This window comes from Anabrus simplex, chromosome 2 (genome assembly GCF_040414725.1).
Source record: "Anabrus simplex isolate iqAnaSimp1 chromosome 2, ASM4041472v1, whole genome shotgun sequence".
Classification (NCBI taxonomy): domain Eukaryota; kingdom Metazoa; phylum Arthropoda; class Insecta; order Orthoptera; family Tettigoniidae; genus Anabrus; species Anabrus simplex.
Window position 1 is genome coordinate 554,806,360 of NC_090266.1, and position 19,634 is coordinate 554,825,993.

A 19,634-nucleotide genomic window follows, 5' to 3' on the forward strand; every position below is an offset into this window, starting at 1 on the left:
TCTTCCAATTTTTTTATTGTTTATTAGTTGCGATAGATTCGGACCGTAACACCCCCTGAGGTAAATGCTGGTTGGGACTCAGGCTTTGAGCGGGTACAGTATATAACATATTTTAACACTGCAGTTTTTAACTGGTTTCCATTTTATGGAGGGAATAATGCAGTTTTGTCACACACAAAATATAATTATCAATAGCTTTAAAAAAAGCATAGCTCAGGGTAAAGTTATGACATGGAAAAACTCCTGTATTAAATAGTGTGGGAATGTTACAGAAACACATAGGAAAAATTTCAACATATTGTCTGTAGGCCCTAATAAGTCCAAAGAAAATGTTCCTTAAATTTCCCCTCAATTAACATTGGCAATATATTCCCCTGGCTCCCCTTAATTTATATATGTTTATGCAAAATCCAGGACAAACCGAAAAATGTCAGTAAGGAGTAGGAATGGCTTAAAAATATAGTGCCATTGCCACATTAATATGGCAATTTGCGCTTTATATTTACTATTTTATGAGCTGCTATATGCAAAAGGTAAAAACATCTAATGGTATCACAAAAACTCAAAAACGTCCATTACAATGTTCACAGTGATTACTTTCATATTATTATTATTATTATTATTATTATTTCAACCTAACCCTTTATTGCATGGTGTAGCAAATATGAAACATAGATTAACAAATCGATTTGCACACCTCTGGTGAGCATTTCATGAACCAATGCATGTTCCATATGTTTTCCAAGATGTTTATAGAATTTCTTTGATATTAGTTACCCGTAAGTTGGCTGTACTGTGGGCTTAGAGTAGCATATGTTATGAGATGGGGGAAGCTACACCATTTTGTCTTTAACTTGAAGTTTGAAATGGAATCTGTATTATTAAAAGCTATTTTTTGAAGAAGATAAAAATCATATGAACAAAATAACGTACGTACACACACATATTTCCTGTATTATATCACAATGCATAAAATATATCAGGTGTTATACGGAAATTTGTGCTTGTTGCATATATGCAACATCATGTAAATATTGATACTTAATAATTGTTAGGTTATGTTACATAATTTAGTTTTTTGAAGTAAATAATCCCATATTATTCAGATTATTGGTAATAGTGTTGACTGGATGGTATATTTATCAGTTAGACTAATTTCATTGTTCTTCATTGAATTCCAAGGTATGGATCGACTATTTGATCGTCGTGGATTCTTGTAGAAAAATGCCAGTGGAGAAGAGGTTCTACAACTCCTAGAATTACCTTCTGGAAGTGATGATGATAATCTCAGTGACTTCGATGACAGTGATGATGATCCTACAATACATCCAAATGAATTATATGCCTACACGAGTTCCGAGAGTGACACATCAGCTGATGAAGGACCTGCCACTACGAGTACCTCGCAAGTGGCTAATACTGAACATTCCACTCGCCATGTGATACCACAAAATGACCATGATAACAATAAAACCATTGACGGTGCTCAGCTAACTCATCAGGAGAGTCACAAAACTAACAATGTCAAATCAAGAATAAAACGCCTTCATTGTACCTGGGAAATAAAGAATCTTTCCATCAGTGATGACGAGAAGAAATTCAAAGGAAATTTAGATTACCCCGATAGAATTATGAACTTGGAGACTCCATATCAATTTTTCAAGTATTTTTTCACAGATGAACTGATCCAGAGAATTGCAGATGAGAGTATGCTTTACACCTCTCAAAGGGACCCTGCTAAAGCCTTCCAAATAACTAAAAGTGATGTGCAAAATTACCTTGGGATCTGTTTACTAACATCTGTCACCCATAACGACAATGTACGTGATTTCTGGAGTGATACAATTGGCCTTGATCTTGTGAAGAATACAATGTCTGTAAATACGTTTGAGAGAATTCGAACAAGTCTCCATTTTAATGACGAAAAAGAAATACCCAGAGGTGAGCCAGGTCATGATAAACTGCATAAACTCAGACCGGTTATTGATTCTTTGCTGGGAACTTTTTCATCTGTTCGTATGGACGAATATTTGTCACTAGATGAGCAAATGTGTCCTACTAAAGTTCGACATCATCTGCGGCAATACGTTCAGAATAAACCGCATAAGTGGGGTTATAAGCTATTCGTTCTCTGTTCTACATCAGGGTTTGCTTATCAATTCGAGATCTACAGTAGACAGGAGAATGATTCTGCCTCTCGATTACCTACAGAACCAGATCTAGGTGCAAGTTCAAATGTCGTGGTGAGGTTAGCTCGAAGTATTCCTAGACATGTGAATCATAAAGTTTACTTCGACATCTATTATACACTGACTGACAGAGCAAATGCAACACCAAGAAGGAGTGGTCAGAACTTTATGCCAATTGCAGGGTAGACTGACGTCAGTGAGGTATGCTCATGATGTGAAATGCGCCGCTGTGCTGCGCACGTAGCGAACGATAAATGGGACACGGCGTTGGCGAATGGCCCACTTCGTACCGTGATTTCTCAGCCGACAGTCATTGTAGAACGTGTTGTCGTATGCCACAGGACACGTGTATAGCTAAGAATGCCAGGCCGCCGTCAACGGAGGCATTTCCAGCAGACAGACGACTTTACGAGGGGTATGGTGATCGGGCTGAGAAGGGCAGGTTGGTCGCTTCGTCAAATCGCAGCCGATACCCATAGGGATGTGTCCACGGTGCAGCGCCTGTGGCGAAGATGGTTGGCGCAGGGACATGTGGCACGTGCGAGGGGTCCAGGCGCAGCCCGAGTGACGTCAGCACGCGAGGATCGGCGCATCCGCCGCCAAGTGGTGGCAGCCCCGCATGCCACGTCAACCGCCATTCTTCAGCATGTGCAAGACACCCTGGCTGTTCCAATATCGACCAGAACAATTTCCCGTCGATTGGTTGAAGGAGGCCTGCACTCCCGGCGTCCGCTCAGAAGACTACCATTGACTCCACAGCATAGACGTGCACAACCTGGCATGGTGCCGGGCTAGAGCGACTTGTATGAGGGAATGGCGGAACGTCGTGTTCTCCGATGAGTCACGCTTCTGTTCTGTCAGTGATAGTCACCGCAGACGAGTGTGGCGTCGGCGTGGAGAAAATACAAATCCGGCAGTAACTGTGGAGCGCCCTACCGCTAGACAATGCGGCATCATGGTTTGGGGCGCTATTGCGTATGATTCCACGTCACCTCTAGTGCGTATTCAAGGCACGTTAAATGCCTACCGCTACGTGCAGCATGTGCTGCGGCCGGTGGCACTCCCGTACCTTCAAGGGCTGCCCAATGCTCTGTTTCAGCAGAATAATGCCCGCCCACACACTGCTCGCATCTCCCAGCAGGCTCTACGAGGTGTACAGATGCTTCCGTGGCCAGCGTACTCTCCGGATCTCTCACCAATCGAACACGTGTGGGATCTCATTGGACGCCGTTTGCAAACTCTGCCCCAGCCTCGTACGGACGACCAACTGTGGCAAATGGTTGACAGAGAATGGAGAACCATCCCTCAGGACACCATCCGCACTCTTATTGACTCTGTACCTCGACGTGTTTCTGCGTGCATCGCCGCTCGCGGTGGTCCTACATCCTACTGAGTCGATGCCGTGCGCATTGTGTAACCTGCACATCGCTTTGAAATAAACATCAATTATTCTTCCGTGCCGACTCTGTTTTTTCCCCAACTTTCATCCCTTTCGAACCACTCCTCCTTGGTGTTGCATTTGCTCTGTCAGTCAGTGTACATCAGGTCCTCTTCTGGTCTATCTACACAAACAGGGCATACCATCATTGGGATGAGCACGCAGAAACAGGATTCCTGACGGTAAATTACCAACGGAGCAAGAACTAAATAAGCTTCCAAGAGGTACATCAGTAGAGTTTGTAGCGAATGTGAATGGTGTTGAGGTATCTTCTTTGATTTGGAAAGACAATAAATGTGTGATATCTCTGTCAACATTCTCGGGGAAATTGCCAGAAACAATAGTGAAACGCTATGAACGAGGCTCAAAAACTCACAAAGAAGTAAACTGTCCTCAAATTGTAATAGTGTACAACATTCACATGGGAGGTGTAGGTTTGATGGACAGTCACCTGGGCTGCCATTATATAACACTGAGATCTAAAAAGTGGTATTCAAGACTGTTTTACAATTTACTTGATTTGGCAGTCATAAATGCTTGGGTTTTATATAAGGAAATACTGCTGAAGAAGGATTCTAGGAGGAAAATCCTGAATGAGAAGCACTTCAGAACTGAGGTAGCACAATGTCTTTTTTTTTTTTTTTTTTTTTTTTGCTATGGGCTTTACGTCGCACCGACACAGATAGGTCTTATGGCGACGATGGGATAGGAAAGGCGTAGGAGTTGGAAGGAAGCGGCCGTGGCCTTAATTAAGGTACAGCCCCAGCATTTGCCTGGTGTGAAAATGGGAAACCACGGAAAACCATTTTCAGGGCTGCCGATAGTGGGATTCGAACCTACTATCTCCCGGATGCAAGCTCACAGCCGCGCGCCTCTACGCGCACGGCCAACTCGCCCGGTAGCACAATGTCTCTGTTCGATGGGAAGAAGTGGCCAAAAGAGGGTCAGACCAAGCCATGAAATTCAGCAGCAGCTTGAAACCAAGAAGAAGAAGTGTTCTAGAGCTGTTGTTCCACCAAAGGATCTAAGACAAGATGCCACGGATCACTGGCCCAAGTGGAACACCACTCGAAACCGTAGCAAATTTCCTGGATGCAACGGGTTCACGTTCGTTTCTTGCACAAAGTGTGTTTTTTTCTTTTTCTTTGTTTCGACAAAGGCAGGGATTGCTTTCCACCAGTAGTTTGAATTGAGCGTAAGTGTTTCAAGACAATGCTGTTGTAGGGAAGGAAACACAGAAATTGGGGGAAGGAAAGTAGGCTGAAAGAAAGGTGTGATACCATATGTTTTACCATATCAGTGAGGGAATGTAAAACTAAGTAATAATGACAAATGTGACTGAAATAAAAGAGAAAGAACACATACTTGTATATATTTTATGTAATAACTAGTTTGAATGGCAACCGTATGTTTACTCATGATGTAGCATATATGCAACATTAAATAATGCTGCTTTGTTTGAAAACTTACTAACATAATATTTTTTCCATATTTACACCTTATGAAAAGTCCAAAAATAATTATTGAACATGAAAATAAATAATCATGCATTTAAGGGCTAATCACTGATGCTCTCTTTAATTTTATCTGTGGGGTGGAATTTCCCCCATTTCTACCCTCCCATCGCGGATCCGCTCAGATATCAAGAGGCATATAAAACTACAAGCTTGCTTGCTTTTGAAAATAAACTGAAATTCACTGATGAAGCAGTAACGATGGTATTTGGATGGAAACTTAACTCAAAGTTACAAAATAAATACTTAACACTGCTGAAATTGCCGCTAGAGTTCGAAAATGTACCAAATATACAGTAGGCCTACTCACGAAAACTACTACCACCACTGCCGTACTAAAACATCTTCATTCCTCCCCTGAAGAGGGAGGCGCGCCTCTTGGACGGTAACGCTGTCTCTCAGGCCGGGAGATTTGTTATGGTGAAGGAGATGCTCGCAGAAGGTGAGGGGGATGGCGGCCATGGTCTATACTAGGAACTGTCCCGGCATTCGCCTTGATGCAGGAGAATGGAAAACCTCGGAAAACCATTCTCAGGACAGTCGACGGTGGGGACCAGCCGTGACGTGCAGCCCTTTCCCGTCTCCCGAATACAGAGGCGTAGAACCACGGTACACCCATGGCCACCCCTCCTCTGCTAGGTTGGCTGGTCAGAGTGCAGAACTGTTGGACTACGGACCAGCCGTGTCCACTTGTGGGAACTCACGAAAACCAACATAAACAATTTTACCAATGGGGCAAGTGTTCACTACATGAAAGAGCTAGTAATTTGCTCTTTTACTATAGCAATTATTTGTAAATACCACTGTCTTAAAGACAAGTTATCTTTCCTACAGATCAAAATAAGCTGTTCACTTACTAACGGGGTTTAAAAGTTGCTCATCAGCTAATAAGTACTGTGATAATACAGTGCAACTACAAAAATATTCCAGAATTATGGCCACCAGTGTATATCAGTAAAGCCCTAAGTCGTTCATCACTAACGCTACCTTAGCTACAAGCATTAAATTTTCAACATCATTCTTTCATTTTTAATAAGAGACTATTTTGACAACATACGTATTCAAGGTCCTACAAGTAACAACAGAAAACATATTTGTACTTATCTCGCAAACACTCTGTATTCTTAGTTTACTTTCAAGGTAAATTTTGGTATTGAATCCTATTGAGTCATATTAAATTATTTAAAACACATTCAATGTAACTAATAGCAATTAAAATCAAGATTATCATATATACACTGCCTGACAAAAGGAATGGAAGCACCCAGAAGAAATGGTCGAACGTCAATATAATATCGTACCCAGCCCTCTCTAAGAAAGGCACCACAGGATACCACCCGCTTAACTCAGTGAGAAAGTCTCTTTCGCCCTAGCGGCGAACCCCAACTACCCAGCTGAGCCCCCCTCCCACCCAACGCCTGCTTTCTCCTGTGCCGATTTCCCGGTACTCCACCCTCCTACTACCACCCTATCTCAGGAAGACCTCAAGCCCAACTCACCCAAACTTCTGATATACCGTAGTAGAGTTCATGAGGCTTTTTAGAAACCCCATTAACACCACAATCTTAAAGACCAAGTTATCTTTACTACGGATCAAAATAAGCTATACTAGGTGTTCCGGGGTTATCTGTGGAACGCAGATGTGAAAGAAGGTGCCGGGGTGAATGGGTCTAACTACCAAATCAAAGTTAATATAAAACTTTAAGAAGGTTATATTTTTCTGAATTTTAACCAGCAAGAATAACAAAACTTCAACATATCACTAGGTGATACAACAACGGTATGGCAATTTAGAACCAATACTTATAATGATCCAAGATTACAACCTTTAAACACTCTTGGGGCTGCGAGCCCTAATCTTACAATTCTGAGCTCCTAGTTCGATTTTAACCAAGCAACAATTTGTTCGGAAAGGGCAGAAAACCCTTAATACATAGAGTACTTGCTCCCGATAACCATATCAGGCCTCCCAGAGGCACTTTTACCACACAAGAAAAGAGCTGACACGCTCTCAGTTTTTCAAGCACCTTCAAGGCAATAGTAGACTTTACAATTGCTTGCCATCAAGGCACAACTTACAAAAATGAAACGGGGGTACCTCGTACCCAACCTACTGGGCCTAAGCAGAAAAAGAACTGGTTAAGTAAATGGCCCGAAAAAACAAAAGGAACGGAGGCGAGTATTTGCACTCCTACACATGCATTCTTAAAACCTAAAAGGCACTAGGCCGATGACACAGGGGCTATTCCCAACCTATTGAGGTGACCCGTATAAGAAGGAAATTTGCACATTACGGAAGAGAAAAAAATCAGTTACCAAAACGTAGTCACCTCAAACCAAAATGAAGGGAAGCTCGAGATGGTAAATCACTCTCTATCCCCGAATTACAGTTACAAATGTAATTAAGTTTCTACATAAGCCGGCAGAAAATTACATATTTAGGAAATTAGGTTACATTGTAAAGGTTTCGGACCTTTCCCGCGGGTTAGACTGCTGAGCTAGCAAGAAATAAAGATGTTAAAAGGCCATTACCTTACAGAAGACCTGCTGCCTGATGAAAGAGGCGCTTCCCGCCTCCTGCTTTACGTCCACACAGTTAGATGTTAATCGAGTGGCCAAGAGATGTGAAAATGAGCAGTTTATAAACCCTCGGGGAAGGTTCGAGACCTTTCATGAATAATTAAGCCACACCCTCTCAATTTTATTGGATACCTTACAGTTACACACCAAATCGAAGAAGAAGCCGGTGATTGGCTAAAAATTAATTACCGAAATTCTGGGTTGGCTAAATTCGAAATTGACGGAAAGAAAGATAAATATTGCCCACCCACAAATGAATGAACGAAATTTAGTAAAGGACAAAATTATGAATACAAAATTTCTTCAAATAAAGTTCCTTCACTTTGCACCAGGGTGCATGATCATAGTTTTTCAGCAGTGATATCTATGAGAAAATGTCCAAACTTCTAGATAAATAGTAACCAAAAACAAGTCGAAATTCACACAGTGACATCTTCAGAGGAAAGGTTTAAGAAGATCTAGTTCCCAGTTCAGAGTTTCTCCTGTATAGGAGGTATTATTGGTGCAAGATATAAATGTGCGGCGTAGCGGTGTACCTCCCGGTTCAGACCTCCCACCCCAAATGTCCTTCCAAAGGGTGACACAGAAGAATTAAAAAAACTTTATCTTTGCTGAAGCAAATTTCTAATTCCTTGCCAGTAGATTTGTAGAAGAATTTCCTAAGTCTTTTAACACTGATAGGTGGAAGAATTTGAAGAAATATTAATCGTTGAAGAAACATTTTCAAAGCCTTTTTTTTTAAGTAGATAGGTAGAAATTGGTAAGATTCCAGCTTTAGAGTGCCTTTGTTGCCGTAGAATGCAAAATACATGTTGATAATTTTGACGGGAAGACCAGCCGCCGCTGCCGATGTCCAGTCGAGGTCGCCCGGACCCCTTAAGTAACCTCAGATACACCTCTCCTGCTATTATGAGAGGGGTAGTCGTGGTGAAGGACGCCGCAGATCAAAAGTATATGTACAGTCCCCAGATGAGTTGGCGGTTGATGCGCCACACTTCAGCCTTTGCCGGGAGATGGACTCCGGCACGCCGTACACGGGTAGACATCACGGGAGTGGAGTGGGCCCGTACCCCACCTCAGCGACGAACGGCTGCGGGGACACTGAAACAGAAAGATCTCGGCGACAGAAAAGAGTGTTTTTGGTGACTAGTGATTTAGGGTACGATCTTTATTGGTGATGCTGATGACAGGGCGACGTGGGAGGCTTTACATGCCACGGTGTGGATCTGCAGGAGGCGGGGGCTTGGTAATGGCCACACAGGAACCGACAGCAGGAAAACCAGAGGGAAAGATCGTACATCAAATACATATTTCTGTAACAATTAAAATAAATTGGGGCAGAAGGCCTCTTAAAAAAGTATAACCTTCACACTGTTGCAAAACGTAGATGACTAAGTTTGACATTACACAGGTTTCACCTGAGACTGGTGAACCCTAAAGATCCTCTCGGTGGCTGGCTTGCTCACTAATACTGTAACAGGAGTCAGGAAATCTAAAATGTTGCACGGCCCATGAAATCTGGGGGCAAGCTTGCCCGCGGGAACAAAGTTTTTTTTCTTTTTGCTAGTTGTTTTACGTCGCACCAACACAGATAGGTCTTACGCCGACGATTGGACAGGAAAGGGGTAGGAGTGGGAAGGAAGCGGCCGTGGCCTTAATTAAGGTACAGCCCCAGCATTTACCTGGTGTGAAAATGGGAAACCACGGAAAACCATTTTCAGGGCTGCCGACAGTGGGGTTCGAACCTACTATCTCCCGAATACTGGATACTGGCCGCACTTAAGCGACTGCAGCTATCGAGCTCGGTATAACAAAGTTTTTAACCATGACTTGATCTCCTACTTTTAGCTTGGCGGGCCTCCGTCCACGATCATATCTTTCCCTAACCTTTTCATGAGAATCTTTGTAAGATTGGCCTTAGCCTTCTTCCATAGATCTCTGATATTATCGGTATCTATTGTCTCAAGTAGAATATCACTAAGAGACCAAAGGTTAGAGAGCGGCGTGTTAGGCACAAACTTAAATATTAAAGAAGCTGGAGTGAACTTATGAGATTCATGAACCGCCGAATTCAAAGCGAAGGCCAACCAATGCAGGGATGTGTCCCACCTGGAGTGATCATCATTATGATAGGCAATGAGCGCCGATCTCAGATTACGATTGACCCGCTCAGCCAGCGATGGTTGAGGATAACACGCTGATGTTGTCACATGTGAGATGGATAGATCAAAATAGAATTTACGGAAGAGATTGGAGGTAAAGGCTTTAGCATTATCAGAAACTATATATTGACACGGACTAAAAGAGGCAAAGATGGTATTTAAGCAATAGTGGACTGAGCGGTGACCAGCTTAGTCGGAAATAACCAGGAAAATCTGGTGAAACCATCTACACACACAAGAATGAATTTGTTGGCATTCCCCTTTGATTGGGGGAAGGGTCCTACGTAGTCGATGTAGAGGCGTTCCATGGGGTGCGACGCTTGAACAGAAGATAGAAGATCTAACTCGTGGACACTGTGGGTTTACTGATCAAACATGATTTACAAGCTTTTACTAATTCACGCCGTCCACCCCTTTCCAAATGAATATCTCACGGATCTTTTCTCTGGTTTTGAAGATGTCTAAATGCCCCCCTAATGGGGTCTCATGGTAGTACTTGAAAATCATAGGTACAAGAACAGCTGGAACCACAACTTTCATCTTCTAATCATGCTTCGACGGGCAACACAAAACCCCGTCCCTCATTACATAAGGGACGACATGTTCCCCAGAAGAAAGGGTTTCCATAATAGGGGCCAGCACAAGATCTTCACGTTGATATTTTTGAAGAAATGTTGTAACGAGTCGAGTATTGCAAAACTGAGGAACAGAGAGGATGTTAAAGTTTCTGGTACTATGAATCAGGATAAGAGAGGTCAAAAGAATTCCACCACGCCGAGTCTATCCAATTTAAGTGAGAGTAGCGAAATGCCTAATAGTAGTACGGCCTTCCGGCGTCCAAGATAGGTGACAAAGAAATCTCGACCAGATTTCAGGGTTCATTATTTCAATCTTAATTAATATTTTTTAATGTGTGAACCAGACAACGCTGATACGCTAAATAGTTCTATCTCTCATTAGGATTGATGGACGTCCCCATCTGACGTATCATTAAATAGCAAGAGAACCGGTAATTCAACAACTTATGTCTAAGTTGACATTCGTTATAACAGAAAACTTCAAACGACGCATCATATAAACCTTAACTGTTATTATTCATTCGAGAAATAATTACGTAGATAAAAAATATATAAATTGTGAAACTAAGTTTGGAAATTATTGATATTTGTTCTTCTGGAATGTACTAACCATCTAGGCTCATATTATTTTCATTGATCATGTTGTTATCACAATTGAAATTAGTTAATTTTTTATATTTAATTAAACATTCATAAAGACAATTATAAAATGCATTTTTAGCATGGGAAGTTATTGGTTACATTTATTTTAAAGGTCATTCTATATATCAGTTCTTGTTGATTTTTGCTTAGGACAACCTTATTCGGAAAATATTAATAAATTTGTTTGTTAGCATTTCAAGATAAGCTTCCGGAAAATGATAAGTTTCTCCATCGATAGCACAAATCTGCTTCTATTTAAATTAAATTATTATATTACGATCACCATATTTGGTATTAATTCATTATTAAACGAAAATGATTATTGTACATAAGAACAAAGTAATGAAAATCCACAGCCTGCTTCCAGTCATTCGACCGGGGCAGGATTGGAATAAATGAAGCTCCAATCTAGCGGCGGTGACAGGAATCGTGCCGGCTGCCGAAGCCTGTCACACTCCTCTGGGGCAATGATTAATGAATGACAAATGAAATGATACTGGAGAGTGCTTCTGGAATCAAATATGACAGGGAAAACCGGAGTACCCGGAGAAAATCCTGTCCCGCCTCCGCTTTGTCCAGCACAAACCACGCATGGAGTTACCGGGATTTCGACCATGGAACCCAGCGGTGAGAGGCCAGCGTGCTGCTGCCTGAGCCACGGAGGCTCCTAACAAAGTAATAATATTCTCAAATACGCCCAAATATATCAATAAATGATCTAATATGCGAGTTTTTCTCAGTATCTTGCCAAGAGAAAATCATCTTGGAAGACACCACTACTCTCAATTATATTTGTTATATAATGTGGTAAAAATTATCCATGTTAATCTACTTATGCCATCATTATTTCGGAAAAAATGTGATTTTAAATTAGAAGTATCAGGTTAAAATGTCCAAGTGAGTAACTAATCAATATTATAATGGATTCCTGTTGATGGTATTAATCTATGTAACATTTCATGTACGTGTTACCACTTCACCATTAACATATGATATGGATTTTTTTTGCTATTGGCTTTGCGTCGCACCGACACAGATAGGTTTTATGGCGACTATGGGACAGGAAAGGGCTAGGACTGTGAAGGAAGCGGCCGTGGCCTTAATTAAGGTAAAGCCCCAGCATTTGCCTGGTGTGAAAATGGGAAACCACGGAAAACCATCTTCAGGGCTGCCGACAGTGGGGTTCGAACCCACTATTTCCCGAATACTGGATACAGGCCCCACTTAAGCGACTGCAGCTATCGAGCTCGGTAATATGGATTCTTTGACAATACATTATTATTGCATAATGAACATATATGATCCTATTGTGCATCATTATTTCTTTCCTAACATTTCAAATACACCATTGTCGCCATAAGACCTATCTGTGTCGGTGCGATGTAAAGCCTCTAGCAAAAAAGCAAATACATCATTTGCATGTCATATTTCATCGTACCATTACTCATTCCTTCAATATATTCTCTCTTTTCTTCATATACCATCATAATATCTTTATCTTAACTCATTTCATCTCATATCTGTTCATATTCTTTCATACATTTTGCATATTTATCTTATTTGACGCTTAAATAACCTTATTTACAAATATTCGTCATATCGGATCAATATATTCTAAAATGACATTCACAAGTCTTCAGACTGCCATCATAACCATATCTAACAAATATCCTAAATAATTATGGTAACATATAACCTCTACTTATCATAACATCACTTGGCAATGTACATCGAAGATCCTAAAATTATTCCTCTTATATACTTTGCACCGATAGGTACACCTCAACCCCTTGCGTTTAAATGAAGCGTCCTGAAGAGCGCTATCTATCACATAAAAATTGAAGCAACTAGTGCAAGAAGTTGGGACGTTGATCAATAGATGTCACTACTAAAGTGACAGAGAAATGTGTTATTTTAAGGTTTCCAAAACTGACTGGTATTCTTTTGTTTGTTGGGGTGTATCACTGTTTGCAACAACTATTTCAAGAAGTTTGGACTTTTCTCCATAGATGTCTCTATTTAAGAACTGATGTCATGCACTCTGGTGCAAAGCGGAATGACTAGAAATTTAAAGAAATTTTGTGTTCATAGGTTTTCGGAACGGAATTGACTTTCTTTACTTCAAGGTTTGCAACTCTTCTTACTCATCCCGCCAACTTTGGATTCTGGCCAATCATAATTTGTGTGTATACACTTTTCAGCCAATCATAGGCTTCCTGTAACTTTTCGATTGTCCAATAAAACTGAGAGGGTGTGTCTGGTCTTAGCCCAGAGCCTTCTTAAACCTTCCTGTCGGGTATAAAAGCTGACGCCTTTCAAAGTTAACTTGTGTTATTAATCGTCGCGTTACTGAGTGCGTGTGTGTGTTAAGGGAGGAGGCGGGGGCCTCATCCGTCGACAGGCAGAACATCAGCTAAGGTAAGGGCCACCATTTTTCTATCTCTGTAGTTATCTCCGCAAGCTGATTCGAGGGGAAGGTTCCTATCTTTAACTATGTAAGTCAAATTTCCTAATAGGTAATCTTATTCCTTCTCATATAAAAGTTCCAGTAAGACAAAAGAACTTAAACTGAAAACCGGGGATAGAGAATACGTTACCATCTCGAATTCCCCTTCAATTAATCTTGAGGTGACTACGATTTTGTAACCGTTTTCGCTTGTAAATTGTAACTTAACTTGACCATCTAGTCACCTCAGTAGTCTAGGATTAGACTCTGCATTGTCGAGACACAAGCCCAAGTAGGGTTTTAACCTCTTGATTTCAAGGAACGCAAGTGTCCGCCTTCATACATTTTGTTTTTGGCGCCAGTAATTGAACCTGTTGATTTCCATGAAGGCCCTGTAGAATGGGTACTAGATGCCCCTGTGTAAACTTAAAGATCAATTGATACGGTCTTGTAAATTGTAGGTTGTGCCTAGGGAGGCCGGAAATTGTAAAGATATTGAGAAAATGTAAAAATTAATGGTTTCCGTGAGTAGGCTGTAACGGTTTGTAAGCGCAGTCTCCTTGGTAGAATTGGTAGAGCATGTAAGCTCTTTCTTGTAAAGTAAACTGGGTGCCTTTGGAAGGCCGTAACTTGTGATATTTTGGAGCAAAAGTTCACTTGACAATTGTGTAATTGTGTAATCCTGTAAAAGAAAATTGGGAGATCTTTCTCCTTGAATGTGTTAGAATGAGCGTCAGTGCTCTTGTTAAATTGTCAATTTAAAGAGCGACAGGCTCAGGTCCCTTATGTATATGTTTTTGATGTTACCTACCTTGCACCTGGTCTAACTAACTAGTTCTGTAACTGGAATCCTGTTTTTGCAAAGCGAATTGATTGTAAAAATTTTTATTTCTGAAAAGAAATCAAAAGATATAGGTATAACCTTTATTTTCAAAATTTTAAATGAGTCTTCTGAATGTCAAAGATAGACCCATTCAAGCCCGCACCTTCTTTCACCTCTGCGTTCCACATAATACTGCGGAACAAGTGGTAGCAGAGCGTGGTTGAATGGGTCTAGATAAAGCCCTTTTTGACGGCTAAATGTAGAATTCGCTCCGAACTCTATAAATTTTCTCGGTTGCTGCATATTTTTCTAAATTTTTATTTTTCTGTCAACATGTCTGGTCCTCGCGAATCCCTTGGCCCCGGGTACTTGCGCAAGGAGGAATTAATCTACGAGCTTTTAATTAGGATTTTCCAATCTGGGGACACGTTTGTGGCAGATATTGCTAAACTTAAAGTGTCGTTAGAACTTCCTATTTATATCCCCTATTTGGGGAGAAAGAAACTGATGAAGCTCTATTCACTATCACATATAATACCACCGAGCTAGCGTCCATAGTTAGTTTCTTTGAAGTAAGTGATCCATCTCCTAACCAACTTAAAAGAGTTCAGGAGGCTATTTCATTTCTAAAATTGGGCGAGGGACCTATTGTCTCTAAAATTGAAGGTCGATCATGCAAAGAAGTCAGTAATTTATTAGAACACCTCTCGGATATATCGAATAGAGTTATTCAATTGTTGACCGGGGCCGCTACTCCTAGGGCCGACCAAGTTCCTGTGGTAAATTTATCTACGGAAGAGGATCCTAGTAAATCTGTTGAGAGTAGGAAATCTGTTGCCACTCAACAAACATCTGCCGCAACGGAAACATAGTCTGGTCATCCAAGACAACTTTCACCGTTCCTTATGACTAATGCTGTGGTCGAATCTTCTTCACGGTCATTGCAGATCCCTATTATGTCACCCGGTTTCAGCAGCTTGCCACACCCATTGGCTGTGTTGCTTAAAGGTATTTCCAAGTTTTCAGTAAATTCAGCTAATGAAGTCATTTCTTTCTTCAGATTTTTAGTCTAATTTCAAGACCATGCTTTAGTGTTTGCTCTGTCTCACTACCAAATTCCTCAGATTATTTACCCTTATTCTGTAGGCGTCCTCTCGGAGAAAATAGTTAAAGCAATAGTTGATCGATCATCCATGGAAGACTTACATGCCCACCTACTGGCTAACTTCTTTTTCTTACAAGCTTTTTTACGTCGCATCGACACAGATGAGTCATATAGCAACGATGGGGCAGGAAATGGCTAGGGGTGGGAAGGAAGCGGCCGTGGGATTAATTAAGGTACAGCTCCAGCACTTGCCTGATGTGTAAATGGGAAACCACGGAAAACCATCTTCAATCAATCAATCAATCAATCAATACTGATCTGCATTTAGGGCAGTCGCCCAGGTGGCAGATTCCCTATCTGTTGCTTTCCTAGCCTTTTCCGAAATGATTTCAAAGAAATTGGAAATTTATTGAACATCTCCCTTGGTAAGTTATCCCAATCCCTAACTCCCCTTCAGGGCTGCCGTCAGTGGGGTTCGAATCCACTATCTTCCGAATACTGAATACTGACCGCACTTAAGCGACTGCAGCTATCGAGATCGTTCTTGATACTTCATTCCGGCTAAAGCCATGTCGTCATTAATCCAGAAGTACTACTTTAGAGTACAGCGGTTGGACGAAAACCTCGCTGACTTTATTCAAGACATAAAGTTTTACACCAGGGTTTTCGCTCTTCATTTTCCAGAAGATGAGATTGTCCAAACAATTGTTGAAGGTATCTCTCTACCCTGTAGGTCATAACTATGTTTAGCATCTTGGCCTCAAGCTTTCTTGGAACTCGAGGCAATGGCAGTGTCAGCAGAAGGTGTAAGGTAGCCCGATACCTTAAGAGTCGCCAGGGAGCCCCCTCCGCCATCTAATAGTTATCAGCCACTACCTCGCCGAATCTTCCCAACACGCAAGTGTTATACGTGCGGATCTACGGAACATCTTCGAAACAAATGCTCCTTGATAAAATCGAGCGAAAATAGGAACGGAACTGGTCCGTCTCAAGGTTGCCTTAAATGCAGCTCATTTGCTCATCTGGCCAAGAATTGCACTAATCTTCACAGCACACCATCTTGCTAAACTTCTGGTGCTACCTCCGCTAATCCTGATAATAGGAAATGACTAGTGTCATCGGCTGAGTCAGCATGTTCATCTTCCCGAGGCTCAGCCCCCGTTAAACCAAGTAAAAATTATGTTAAGGGTGCAAATTCTTCTAATTTGTCATTTGAAGGCCCTAGAGAATGGCTCAGAATTGCGGCCATTTCTGAAAAGTAAATAACGGACCTGTCACGGCTCTATTAGACCCAGGAAGTGTGATTCCATTATTTCTGAAGAGTGGTATTCTAAATTTTAAACCTGTTGTAAATTTCCAGACTATTGTTCCTCTTCTGTTAAATGTGTTTCGGCTAATTCCTCTCCATTAGAAATTTTGGCTTCATTTTTGCTAAAGTTCGCATTTAAAAGTTTACATGGAAAGTTAAGTTCTTTTTAGCTAAACAATTTTCTTGCCCTGTAATATTGGGGGCCGCTTTCATGTCTGATACTGGTCTTGTGCTCGACGTTCAGAGCAAGTCATGCACCTTTAATTTTGCTAATAACTGCAATATTCCCCTTTTGAAATGTAATTCTGTGTCATATTCATCTGTTTCGCCTACCCAGAGTGAGATGATGTTAGATCTCAGGCATCTAATGAGGAGGAGGCTGAAAGTATTAGAAGGTTGTGTCAGTCTTTTTCTGATGTATTTTCAGATAACCTTGGCGTTACTGACCTTATAGAATACAAGATTGAGCTAACTGATTCTATTCCAGTTAGGTTTCCGCCTTATAGGTTGTCTCCACCTAAACTGAAAGCTCTGAAGTGAATTATTGATCAGATGTTAAGGGATGGTACCATTCGACCCTCAAAGTCGGCATATTCATCGCCCATTTTTCTGGTGGCAAAACCCCAAGGTGGCTTCAGGCCTGTGATTGATTACAGGGCTTTGAGCCGTAAGGTGGTGTTAAAATCAGTGCCCCTTCCTGATTTTCACTCTTGTTTTTCATGGTTTCGGAAAGCCAAGTTCTTTACCATCCTTGATCTTATTCAGGCATATAACCAGATACCTCTAGAAGAAGAATCGAAATATCTAACGGCTCTCTCCACGAATTGAATTTGTATGAATAAAACCGTGTGCCTTTCGGGCTCCCCACGGGTGCAGCTGTTCTTACTAGATTGCTAGATAGGGTCTTCTCTGACATCAAATTCGAATATCTGCACCATTACCTCGATGATGTCGTCGTGTTTTCTGAGACCTTTAAAGAACATCTCGATCATCTGAAGGAAGTCCTCAATCACCTTCGGAAGGTTGGGTTGACTGTCATACTATCTAAGCTAGCTTTTGCTAAACCTCGTTGTGCATATTGTGTCGCCTGATGGTGTTTCTATTGACCATTCCAGAACACAGGCTATCCGTTATTTCAAGCCTCGTAAGGACAGCAAAGGCATTGCCAGGTTCATAGGCATGGTGAATTCCTTCAGGAAATTTATTCATCACTTCGCTAACAGGGTAGCGGCCTTGAACTTACTGCGTAGGAAAGGCGTCAAATTTGAAATGGGGCCGTCTAAGCAAGCCGCTGTTGAAAACCTGAAATTAGCTCTTTGTAACGCCCCCGTAATAGCCATTCCAGATTTCTCTAAGAAATTCATAGTCCAAACAGATGCCTCTTCATCGGCTGTAATCGCTGTCCTTCTTCAGGAGAATGAACTCGGAAGGCGGCCCACCGCCTATGCTTCTAGGACCTTATCGGCTCAAGAAACCAAATATTCTATATATGAACTTGAGGGTTTGGCAGTATTGTTTGCCCTAGAGAAGTTCTACCTTTATCTGGAACATGTCAAATTTGAATTAGAGACGGATATCCAAGGCTTAAGTTGGGTATTAGCTAGGCCTCGTCTTACTGGACGTATTGCCCGTTGGGCTATCAGGATTTCTGCATTCCAATTTGATGTGCGACGCATTAGACGATTATAAAATGTAGTTGCTGATGGTCTAAGCCGCATGTTTTCCAATGAGGTTGAAACCAGTGAACAGGAAGATAGTTCTTCTCTCCCCACGCCCATACCTTCGTGTATTAATGCTATTCTGACTGATGTCCCTATGCTATTTCGGGATATTGAGAAATATCAACGTGAAGATTCAGTGCTGGCTTCCATAATGGAAACCCTTTCTTCTGGGGAATATGCCCATTCTGTATTGAGAAACGGGGTTTTGAGTTGCCCTTCGTGGCACGATCAGAAGATTAAAGTAGTGGTTCCAGCTGTGCTTGTGCCTATGATATTCAAATACTATCATGAGACCCCATTACGGGGGCATTTACGCTTCTTCAAAACTCGGAAAGAGACCAGAGAGATGTTTATTTGGGAGAATATGGACGGTAAAATCCGAGAAATGGTTAAACCTTATAAATCTTGCTTGCTTAGTAAGCCCACCTTGTCCACTAAGCTAGGTCTGCTGTCATCTCATAAAGCATCTCGCCCTATGGAGCGTTTGTACATAGACTACTTCGGACCTTTCCCTCAATCAAAGGGGAACAGAAATAAATTCATTCTTGTATGTGCAAATGGCTTCACTAGATTTTCTTGGTTGTTTCAGACTAAGCTGGCCACCGCTCAGTCTACAGTTTCTTGTCTTAACACTATCTTTGCTTTCTTTGGCCCCTGTCAATATATAGTTTCGGATAATGCAAAGGCTTTCACATGTAACTTATTCCGAAAATTCTGTTTCGACCTGCCCATTTCACATGTAACAACTTCTGCTTATTACCCTCAACCATCTCTGGCTGAGCGGGTCAATCGCAATCCTCGACCTGTTTTGATTGTCTTTCATCAGGAAGATCATTCCAGGTGAGATACTTCCTTGAAATGGTTACCGTTTGCCCTAAATTCGGCTGTTCACGAGTGCCACTAGTTCACCCCGGCCTCTCTCCTGTTAAAATTTGCTCCCAATATGCCGCTGTATAATCTATGATCACTTAATGACATATTTCCAGAGACAATAGATCCCGAGAATATTAGAGATCTATGGGAGGAGGCTAAGAGTAACCTTAAAGCTTCTCATGAAAAGGTTAGAGGAAGCTATGATCGTGGACGCCCACCAATTTAAAAGTTGGAGATCAGGTTATGTTTAAAAT